Source organism: Argiope bruennichi, chromosome 3 (assembly GCF_947563725.1).
Source record: "Argiope bruennichi chromosome 3, qqArgBrue1.1, whole genome shotgun sequence".
Taxonomy (NCBI): Eukaryota; Metazoa; Arthropoda; class Arachnida; order Araneae; family Araneidae; genus Argiope; species Argiope bruennichi.
In genome coordinates this window covers 129,355,185-129,367,521 of record NC_079153.1, presented here as the reverse complement: position 1 = coordinate 129,367,521, position 12,337 = coordinate 129,355,185, and the positions used below count along the sequence as shown (strand labels likewise).

General features: G+C 31.3%; 3 non-coding genes across 3 annotated transcripts; 1 reads left to right on the top strand and 2 right to left on the bottom strand.

Annotated features, from left to right (window-relative positions):
• The first annotated feature begins 256 nt into the window (after positions 1-256).
• On the top strand, positions 257-329 carry Trnav-aac (transfer RNA valine (anticodon AAC)). Its single transcript has one exon. It is a non-coding gene; the product is annotated as a tRNA-Val (tRNA).
• A 609-nt stretch (positions 330-938) lies between these two features.
• Positions 939-1,011, bottom strand: Trnai-aau (transfer RNA isoleucine (anticodon AAU)). Its single transcript has one exon. It is a non-coding gene; the product is annotated as a tRNA-Ile (tRNA).
• A 301-nt stretch (positions 1,012-1,312) lies between these two features.
• Positions 1,313-1,383, bottom strand: Trnag-gcc (transfer RNA glycine (anticodon GCC)). Its single transcript has one exon. It is a non-coding gene; the product is annotated as a tRNA-Gly (tRNA).
• Between the last annotated feature and the right edge of the window lie 10,954 nt (positions 1,384-12,337).

Below are 12,337 nucleotides of genomic sequence, written 5' to 3'. Positions count from 1 at the left end.
ATTTCGAAAATATAAATATTTAAAATTCATTCATTCAATTATTTGGAAATTGTATATTGAGAAAAAAAATTAATGAAAGTGAGATCACAATGATTTTTTTCCAAGTGAAAAGTTCATGAACGGTAAAAGCGAACACAGTATTATCCTAGACTCCAATTAGTAATTGCTGCTTACAACTCGAAATAAATCATCTGTAAATAGAACAGTCGAGTAAAAATAGCTTTGACCTATGTTGTAGTTCGCTTTTCGTTTCTGTGTACCCATGGTGTAGTGGTTATCACATCCGCCTAACACGCGGAAGGTCCCAGGTTCGAAACCTGGTGGGTACAAGCGAATTTTCTTTTTCTGCAATAGACATGAATGATTTGTTGCAAATTATTAATTAGCCTATGTTATTTATGACTTAGGTTTTTAAATCTTTGTATCGTTTTCTATATTGTATTGCGAAAAATTAGTATTTCAGATTTATCACGTCGATGTTATATTAACGTACCATTTTAAAGCAACATTAGGACTATTTTGGGACGGACCTCGTCATTTTGAACCGCGGTCAGATGACGATTTATCGCGTCCACTCATCATTAATCGCCTGAAAAGAAAGGTTTAAAACGTTTTATGAAATTGTTTATTTTATATAAATAGGAAATAATGAAAATATAAATCTATGTATTGTAAATGATAAGAAATAAAATACCAGATATGCTCATTTGAAAACGAAATAATTTCAGTACAAAAGCAATGGAACTGAAAATGAAATAAAGTTAGATAAGTGACTATTACAACAGGTTGTATTAAATAAATAACCACAAAACTTATTTTGGAAAATATTTTATGATAATTAAAGCTAACTAATTTTTTTTCGTTTACCAGAAGCTGCTTGTAAAATATACCATCTCAAAATTTAGAATCTTTTTATTTTGGAAAGAGTAAAATCAGATTGGCCCATGGGGGGATCGAACCCACGACCTTCGCGTTATTAGCACGACGCTCTAACCAACTGAGCTAATGGTCACATATAGTGAGCAAAAATTAAATGCTCCTACGAGTGCTAATTTAATTGAACCGAGATTTCAAGTTCTTAGCTATGAAACATGTACTTTTTTTTTTCAGAACACAAATTTTCAGTATTTTAGTAAGCATAATCCCAAAGGGAAGATGATCAAGTAGATTATTTTTTTATCTTGTTGACACCATGGGAATCTAGACCTAATATTTTTTTAAATCATTTGTAAATTTTACTAAAAAATATTGCAAATTTGTTTTTCTCTGCAAATAAGGTTTTACAAATTAATTTTAAAAAATGTATCTATTTTGCATCGGCCGGGAATCGAACCCGGGCCGCCCGCGTGGCAGGCGAGCATTCTACCACTGAACCACCGATGCTCGAGCAACCTGATAAATAGAGATAAGTCAACAGCTCTTTTACAATGTTAACGCAGATAAGATTTCCATGCATTTTAGAGTTCTAAATGAGGAATGATTAAAAAGTAAAATCTGTAAATGGATTTTAAAATATAAAATTTATAATTTTATGCCCAATGTAAAATATTATTGATATTATATTATGGCTTTCTCTAAATTCTTTGTAGAATCAAAACTGATATTACTTTGACACTATAATTTCAACTTTATTATGCTCCTCTAACATTAGTGGCAAACTAGCATATCCCATTTCTAAATAAATCATTTTTCTAACAAATACTTATATTTTTCATTCGTTAAATCGGTAAATAATACCATCGGTCAAAAAGGGGAAAAAATTAATTTTCGATAAGAGAGGGAGGAGGTGGAATTCATTCTTTTCAGAATTAGCTTCAGCACTACTTAAAAAGAATAGATATATTAATTAAATAATTGAAGGAATGAAAAAGAGTTATATTTTCATGACATTCTTTATTTTAGATCAAAATATAAAGTCTAGTATTTTATTTAGGTAAATAAAAAAAAAAATTAGTGTTTTTTTTTTTTTTTTCTTTGTTAAATTTTAGATCGGCAAAAATGCAAAGCAAAGACGTGAAACGAAATCCTTTAAAAATGTACGTTGTAAATATCAAAAGTTGCAAAATTACATAGTTGAAAAATATATAAATATTCTATTTTCTTTTAAACTGTTTTACTATCCGAAAGGCATGAAAGCGGGAAGATTTATATTCCGCTTTCCCTCCTTTTACTCCCTAAAACTCCCTTTTAAAAGTTTAATCCTCTAGACAGACAGTTAGCCTAATAGAATATGCAAACGAATTCACATCTTTGAATAAAGCTGCCAATCATCATGAGGATGCAGCCACATTAGCAAATGAGTGATTAACTTCCAGAGCAAATTATCCTATCAAAGAGAGTCCCGCCTCCTTTTATTGGTTTCAAAGCTCGCATTCAATTAACAAATCCTTCAAGTAATTCGCACGCTGGCCAAGAAAGGCGTCACCCAATTAGGTGGCTTTGCTCCTTGTAACAATAAATGCGTAGGCAAAACCAAACGAGTAAAACGCATTCCACGGTATAACCCATGGCGGATTTTTTGTGTGAAACATATAGAATGCGTCCCTCTAATTTTGTTTTGGAATACATTTCCCAACTTATAGGAAAAAAATTCTTCAATCTTGTACTTGCATTTCATTTAACCTTTTCGTATGTTTACTTTCTCCCATTCAAACATATTATTTTCACATATGATAAGAGAAAGTATTGGAATCTTCAGAAACTATGCCAAGAGGTTTTGATAATTTCCAACTGTCAACTTTTGAATTCCCAAAATTCACTTTTGTCTATCTCTGAACACGATACCTTAAAAACATTTACAGAAAGATGTTTGACATTTTGTGTTCAATTTATCGTATAAATAAAAACTAAATACTCTTTGAAGAAGCAGTTGTCTTCAGGTTGCTCTTATAATTTTCCATAACTATTGATTGGAGTAACTGGTAATTCAAGCGATACCTCGACATAGCCAGAGGCCGTACGGGAAACTTGATGAGGCCACCAAAGGGGAGCTCCACCTAGCACGAAGGAACAAACGACACTTAATAGCAATGGACACTTGCAAACAACAAAGAACCCTACAGAGAAAACGCATATTGGTAGAGGAAACAGAATAGAAAAAGAAAAAAAACATTTCATTTTATATTACATATTAGATTGTGAAACATTAAAAATGCATAAAATACATTAATGTGCATCAACTTTTTACATTAGGAGAGACATCTAATTTCTTGGCCATCTGAATCTGTATTATTGCCATAGTGGCTTTAATACGTGACTATAATATGTGACAGGCTTTGATCACGTGATTTATAGATCCTTCTTCGGTGCCACACTGACAAGTCATTTTGTCAAAGAAACATCTATCTTCTGACACGATACCTTAAAAACGCTTATAGCAAGATGGGTGACATTTGGTATGCGTTCTTTACACCAAATTTGATTTTTTTTCAAGGGTTCTCCGCTCATCGATTTGTACATTCGCATCCAAGTGAACGCGATAATTCAAACTCGCAATGACGAAGACAAATAAAATTTGATATGTGATCTTGCTGTTAAATCTTCATTTTGTTGTCAAATCTTGGTTTCAATAAGGCAACAAAAAAACGTCCAGAATGCATATTCGGTTTTCTTCACGATACTATGAAGCGCTAAGCGCTCATGTCCGAATCTCTGAAAAGGAGTAAAAATTTGGTATTCGGTAATCCAAAGTTCACAATTTTTACTCGGGGAGAAGGATAAAACCTTTATGAGGGGCTATGCAAGAAAGTTTTTGGAAAATCACTATTGCGGATTGCTATGCTTCATATATGAGAAAAGACGCTCTGTGTTTTCACCATGTTTATATTACTCTTCAGGTAAAAATTGTTAATAATGCCTTGTGCAATATAAAGTGCTTAAGTTTGATAAGAATTGCGAATAAAAAATTAGAAGTAAATACTTCCCATTATTATAACAATAAACATTTCGTACTCTTACAAGCAAAATAGGGGCAACCTTTTTTTTTGGTTTTGTTTCCCCTCCCCCTTTTCTTCTATATTTTTCGTTGCCAAAACTTTTCCACAAAAACAAACCACATATTCGATTACAATTATTTTTCATCATTAATGAAAGTGAAACAGAAACCGAACATTAGAGAAAAAACATATGCAGTTTCTGTTTCCTTTATTCAGGTGTTTTGTATAACAACTGTATCGTCGAAATTATAATCAGAATTTGAGTAGAAAATAGGCATAATTCTATGATCATGTACACCCAATGAAAATCAGGAAATTAAAAATAAGCACTAAGAGCAAACATGTATTGAAAACCACCGATGATAATAATTCAGGGTCTGATTTCATCAGAGGTCGCCTGCATACTGCACCTCTCCCAGTAAAATCGAGATCCAACTCCTTAAATTGGTGAACTTTTGTAGAAAGGGCTGCCAACACAGATATCCGATCGCAGCTCAAAATAGCAATAGCCAATGTTCTAGCCATAATATATTTTTGAAATGAGAGACTAACATGCATGAGCAATTTAACCTTCTACAAAAGCATAAGTTATCTTTTATTTCTAATTCTTTCGCAATAATCTTTTATTTTAATAGGGGATCAGAATACTTTTTTTATTTCTGAAGTTTTAGCGTAGAAGTAATTTGATATTCAAAATAATAAGGAGCCGCCCCCCCCCCCCCCAGTCTTCCAATTTCTAACTTCTAAATATATCATCAGTGGCCTTTTTCACATTCTCAATGACGAAAAATCTTAGAAAAGTCATTCAGCCATAACCGATTCCTCCGATTTCAAAATATTTGTTTCCAGCCATATATTAACGAAAATACTGTCCTCCAACCATAACTAGTCCTCCTATTTCAAAGTATTTGTTTCATATGAAAGCTTATGATCATTAGATACATCATTAATGGTAGCCTGTTTCCCATTATCCTGCAATGTAAAAATACATAGCAAAATAAAAGTCTGCCGGAACAAACAGTCTCAACAATTGGAGTGATTTCGGCCATTTGTAGGCATTGCTAACTATTTAGAATTATCAGCGTCTATTGATCAAGTTGAATTATAATATTTTCGTTAATTGTAATAAGATACACACAGCTCATCAAAGTTATTTAATATAACTAGATTGTAGTTAATGTGGTTGTTGAGCAACTGATCGCCGAACGTAACTGGTTATTGAATAAAAGCGATATAATCGCTATTTAGTATATAGTTTAATTTAACTTCATTCGCATTACTATATTTAACTAAGAAAGTTAATAAGATATTTAACTAAGAATATTAATGGAGCAATTCAGATAAAGCCATAACCACTTGACAAACATAATTGGTCATGTCATATCTAAAGTATGTTATCCTTTTCTGTGATACATCGCGTTTTTTTCCTTCTTGAAAGATATGCAAAGTAATCTAAAGCAAAATAAGGGGGAGGGGTATATTTGGCACAAAAATGAACTGATTTAGTGGCTCTTGATATGAAGAATTCTGAGATCTTGCATTTGGAAACCGGTATAATTCAAATATTATGTAACTCTTTTTGTTCACATCTGCTTTGTTATTATCTTTACAGAGGAATATCATAAAACTATACAAAGTATCGTGCTCGCCAACCAAAGATCTACAAAAATATCCCGCGGTACATTTTCCCAAGGAAAAAAAAAACCCAGGGTCATCAGAGTACCACCATGAATCAGAAAGTGAAAAGTGGTCGCAGCCCATTCTGAGATTTCGCCAAGGTTTTTTTTTTTTTTCATGCACATTATTCCGAGCGACAAATTCCGCGCATCATCTCCTGGAATGGGCAGCGACTGCCTGATTAGCATTCTGAAGACAGTTTGAGTGTACAAGCATCGAAAGAAGAAATAAATATGCAAAGTTTAAAGGTACCTGAGATCTATGACTTTCGATGAAGATCAGCAAGGAAAGAAAACCAGTTTTCGGCGCAGCAAACTCATCAATCGTGTCGCTTCTCGGTGTTTTGTCTAGTGGTTGAAGAAATGTAATGAGTTCCTGGAAATAATACTATGTAACTTTATAAAAAATGAATGTGTGAAATCTCTGATGTCATAATCGCTAGAATTTTCATATTCCTGGTGAATGACGTCATGTTTACTTCGTTATGTGGGCTGACTCTAAAAAGGGAATGAGTGAAATTTACCAAATTTGGTTTTAAACAGAGAGTTTTCTCATCTAGAATGCCAATCACTGATTTTTAAAACTAAATTCTATTAGAATAAATTAGTATTTTTTAAATACAGGATTATAATCAAGATTATTTAGCTGGCAATATATACATTGAGAGAGTATTTGCTTACACAGACAAGTTGATTTATTATTGACTGTTTATACCAGTGAGAGTAGTCTCCAGGGAATTTCTAGCATACTACTTGATAAAGCTACCATCCCCCCCCACCACCACCAAGAATCATGGACCATGGGAAAGGCTGTGAATACCACGCATGCTCAAAGTTTCATTTTCAGAACCCCACACATATGAATGTTGTGATTCATAGAGTAAAGAAAACCGAATGCATTCCAACCGATTAAATCCAAAATATGGGACAAAATTACTATTGTAGTGACAATATTACATACTTCATCTTATACATTTAAGTTTTCACTTTTTTGAATTATCGCGTTTGCATGCTTATGAAAGTATATTCGAAAGATGGTCAATCCCTTGACGGTTTTGGTGTCAATTTTGATATATATATGCCTTTAGATGTTTAATCGGAACAAATTTTATCTATTTAATTCTTTAGATTTTGTAGATAGCGTACTCACTAAAACTCGGACAGACATTAAAATTTTTTTTTAAATGATTTCACTTGAAATTTGACAGAAATCCACAATTTTATGTACAGACCACATACCAAATTTAATGTGTTTTGTTCAAATGTGATGGAACAGCCATTCAGACAAATTTTTTAGACGAATTTCCCCCAAAATTTGATAGAAATTTACAAACTTATGTAAAGACCACATATCAAATTTAATCTGTCTTGTTCATTGAGTTCCACAAATAGACAGAAATAATCCCAAAAGAGTGTGTTTACGGAAGTGTCCTGGGAGGTGCCGAACATGAGCCTTTTGTGCTGTGTTGTATAACGAAGAATATCAAGTATACATTTTGGACATCTTTTACGACTGATTGAAACCAAAATTTGATATACAGAATTACAAATTTAGAAGCAAGATCACAAACCAAATTTCATTTATCTAAGTTATTGCAATTTTAGGTTATCGTGTGTACATACTCACAGATGTATAAAACAGGTAGACATTTAAATCTTAGATGGATTTGATTCAAAATTTGGCTCGGATCTACATTTTAAATGCTAAAACTGAGAACAGAATTTCATCCATTTGCCTTTTTACCGTTTGTAATTATCATGTGCATTTGTACCCGTGCATATAGATGAATTTCTTTTGTACGAATTTTGTTCAAAACTTGATAGAAACATACGAATATCGTTTAAGGCCCATATATTCGAAATCTATGCGTTTCATTCATCCAACTCGGTCTTGAGTTATCATGTTCAAAGAGAAATATAATTACAAACTAATTTGGCTGAGGTAGGGTAAAAGATTTAGCCTGTAGAGTACGAATAAACAATTACACATATTCATCTTTACTAGACGTAACGACAATGATAAAGATTTCAGTTTTAGAATCATAAAGAGAAAAAATAATAAATCAAAATTGGTGTGCCTCTCTTTCTTAGATATGATGAGACATTGTTTAACCCAATAAACCCTACAATATTTAACAGTGTAACAAGTTCATTCATTTAGAAATCCGAATCATAGACAACTACAAAGTGGCTAGTTCAGAACTTCGCTAACTACTGTTCCTGATTAAAATAGAAATCACGTCCATTATTTATGGGAATTCCCAATATATAATCCCACTATCTTGAAGAAGGAGTGACCTCGAAATTTGCAACTCCACAGGTGCCGGCATTAAGCAATTACGCAACCCACAAACCCTCAGCATCCGTGCATATTTACAGTTGTATCAATTCAAGGCGACAGAATAAGGAATTCTACCAACCTCAGGATAATTTTAGGACTATGACTGCGGAGAATCAAGACACGCAGTTAAGTAGTCCTAAGAAATTTCCCTATTTCATTTAAAAGTATTCGACGTAATTGAAAAAAAATGTTGATATTCGTTATAAGATTTCATATTTGAAACGAAAGTTGTTTAATTTCACAGAATGCTTTCTCTAGTCATAAGACTTGTAGAAATACGGTTTCTCGCAGCTTACAATGTAATATCAATTTAATTTGACCATGACTAAAGCCATTGATTGACAAAATCCCAAAGCAGAAATGAATAATGGCAGCTCAAACTACTTACTTGACTTTAAAATTTTTACTAGGTCAATTAAAAAAAAAGTCTTTGATAATTTTTTGTTAACTCTCGCTGCAATTTTTACCCTCATTTAATCCCATTAAATCTTATCTTGGCACTACCCCAATTAGAAGAAAATCATTGTTGTCATGTTACTTAAAAATTGTTTTTTTCCCCACTGTTGGATCTCTAGCTGAATCAAAGCAGAAGAAGAAGGAAAGAAACAGCTTTCTTTATTATTGAGTTTGGAAAAACATTACTGCAACCGCTTCTTCGATATGAGTAAGCAAAATAATTCAGTTATTTTTCAATTCAATTATTAAGCAATTATTTTCAGTTAAAAATTAAATTAAAATTTTGTTTGGGAAACATACTTACCTAAATACCTTTTTCAAACTATTTTATTTAACTTGTTTTATTTTTGTAAAAATGGCATTTTGTAATCGAATTTTTGTTCATTTCATGAAGCGCAAAAGGAATCGATTCTTTCAGTAATCATGTACATACATTATCATATTATCTATAATGGCAATGCACCAATTAAATATTTAAAAAAATTATCAGTTAATTGTTAAATAAACGAAATTTTGATTCCATATGCCTGGCGCCATCTGGCATTGAATTAGTGAAACAATATTTTAAGTTTAAAAGGATAAAATTATCATAATAACAATTTCTGCTATTTTTTCCACTGATAAAAAAAAGTTTATGTAATTTAATTATATTTTATGGATTAATGCATTTTAATACATGATTTATTTGGTTTTTCTATTAATACATGTACTAAAGAATGCTAGAACTGTTTATTCACAAATGCAGTTTCGATATATCTTTAAACCCGATGAAAAAGATTTAAAAATGCAATGGGTATGTTGATATAAAATATTAACAGGAAAGACAGAATTTATTCAGGATAAATTCAGGATAGTTTCTTTTGAAAAATTATTTTCTTAAAGGGAAAGAAAATAAATTGCTAAATATAAACTTATTCTGTAGGAAAAATAAGTTTAAACGCAAAATCTAAAAAAAGTACAAAAATGAATTATAGTTTATATATCTGTTATCATCTTGTGCTAACAAAATACCCCTTGTTTCTTACGGTTCCAAAATATCGTTCCTTAAAGATCAAATCGATATTTCAGATTAAGCTTTTTAAATATGTTTCTCGAAGAATTCTTGAAATAATAATAAAAAAATTAAGTTCAAAAATAAAAAGAAAGATATTATATGTATATATATATATTTTTTATTTTAGTAAAATTCCTTAAAGGAGAATATATATATATGCAATCATGATTAAAATACACATTTTATTTTAGGATTGAAATTTTTAGGATTAAAGACGAATTTAAATTTACTCTTCACATATTATTGTTAATGAAGTTGAGCCATCTCTGTTGTGGAAAAAAAAAGCAGAGAATCTTCGATGGTAAAAACTTGAGAGCAGAAAAAAAGAGAAAGAGTAAATTCAAGGGGCATATACATATCAAATTTTAGCCCAGAAATGAATCTAAAATTGAAATGAAGAATTACTTGCGCAGAAGTTTAGAATAGTTAAAGTTAGAGCTATTAAATCTCGAGAAGAGAGGGACAGATGCAGTGTTTTAAAAAGAGCGTTTTAAAGTTGAAATTAAATGAGAAGAAATTAATTTTTAATAATGCTGATGCATTGAATTCACGTTATATATGTATTCAGTAAAATGCTTTCAAATACCATTTCAGCTTTAAAGAACAAATACATATTAATTCAATGAAATTGGTAGAATATTAAAATCTTGATTATATTTAATAATACTGCTAATTAAATTAATATTTTAATTATATTAAAATATAACTAATAATAATCTTAATCTTAAATACTTATATAAACTAATAAAAATCTTAAAAGGGTTCATAGATGCCACAGGTTTAAGTATATAGACGTTTACTAAAGGCAATATCGGTTAACTGTTCAGTTAACTAAGCGCCATGGACGCTTTCTAAATGCCCAGTCCTTATTCATCTGTTATTGATAAAGATTTATACACAGTTGAATGGTTCGACTAAATGGCTTTTAAAAGCTTAGACGAAATCAAACTCGAGAACTCTAATGCTGATTCAAAATCCCAGTTAATTTGTGAAACAACGGGACATTTTCAATCCTTCTGGTCTGACGCATCATCCATCAACCGCTTCAACTGGTTTCGCTGCAACGATGGCGTTTCGGCTGTTTGCATTTAAAAATGAATAAAAGTTGGATCGCATTCGTCGTCTATGACTCAGGCGGATCTCAAATTTTTAGTACCTGGGTCTAACTTTTTTTTATCTAATGTAATAGCGATCCATTTCCAATAATTTCTAGATTTTCAAAAAATTAATGTCAAGAATGTTTTTAATTGTTGACTGTAATCATAATCATTACGATGGCTAATTATTTCATTGCAGCCATTTTTATGGTTATCTTTATAGCAAAAGAGATAATAGTTTCTTATTTCGGTTTTTTAATCACTTATTTTATTTATTTTTACGCGCTTTCAAACTTTTACCCTTTACGCCTCAGAGGCTGAAAATAATTGTTCTTCAAATAATGGTTTAACACATTAAGGACACATGATTAACACATAAATAATAACACATTAAGGAGAACAACACCTTGTATAGAAAATATGTTATTAGAATACACTGTTGTATATAATGATGTGAAAGGTTTGAACAACACTGCGTGAAAATTGTATTCCTAGATTACAGTTTTGTAAGAGTATTGTCAGTACCATGGAAAGTTCCAGACAAATTTTATCTTTAGAAGTTAGTCTGTATGGGCCTCTTTGAACTTGGCACACTCCCTATTGGAACCCCAGCTAATGGCATTTCTCCCTGATAAAGGGAACATCTGGAACAATTTTATAGCTTTCCACTGCAAGAATTCATATCAAAGAGAAATGACAACGCGACTCTATTAAATGCCCCCAACTATTTCATAAAATTTAACACCGCTTATGTTCAGATCTCTTTTATATCCGTCAGCGAGTGTTGAGTAGGGAAAAAAATTATCTAAAATGTGTTTTAGAATTTATTTCTTAAAATGATGGATAATGCTTTGGAAATTCCCTGTATTTCTTATACTTATAAATCTTTATACTTATAAATTTATGATTTATATTTAATAAATCATTATCATTTCTTATTTAAAGTCTCATAGAGGCAGCATCATAACCTTTCAAATATTCGACCTCCAGATTTTGAAATAGTTCGATGTTTATCATCTCACTGAATTCGCTCCGCCATTTTTAAAACTTTATTTACCCTAGGGATATGAATTAGATATCTCAAAAAACTCGATGAGCTATGACATTTGTAAATATAGCAAGCTTTAGGAATGTAGAAATCTCTTTCGTTTAGACTGCCGATCCAACTCAAAGACGCTGGAAATCGGGGAAATTGTAACTACCAGTTCCCTGGAATTCCTTTAGAATTCAAAACAGAAGAATCACTCAAATATTAGACGAATTATCACCTTTTCAAAAAGAAAAATTTTGGATTTTCGATTGCCTTTTAACCTGTGTATATGTCACTTCGTTTAAAAGCTGTCCCTTCCTTTTCATCCTCATAATTCTTATAAAATTTGAGGTGTAAATGGCAGAGGAGAGTTAGATTTTCTTTTCTTTGTGTTTTGAGAGGAAAGCCATCTATATCTGTCTTCTGAATTGCAGAAATAACTTTAGTCATTTATATTTCATTCATTTAATTATTCATATTATTTATTTAAATCATTCGTAACGTTACGAATGGATGGACCCTCCACCCACAATAAACAAAAATTCATTACAACTTGGTGCTAAACCGTTACACAATAGCTGTTACTGAAATTTATTGGATTAATAAAGATTTAATGATTTTAATGAAGTTGCAATAATTAAAACATTAATTTCAATAAAAAAGCAAGTAATTTTGACTTAAAAACAATATAGTGTACTTTGAATGTAATTGTTGTTTATAATGGCACTTGCCGTGGACAAGCTCGCTG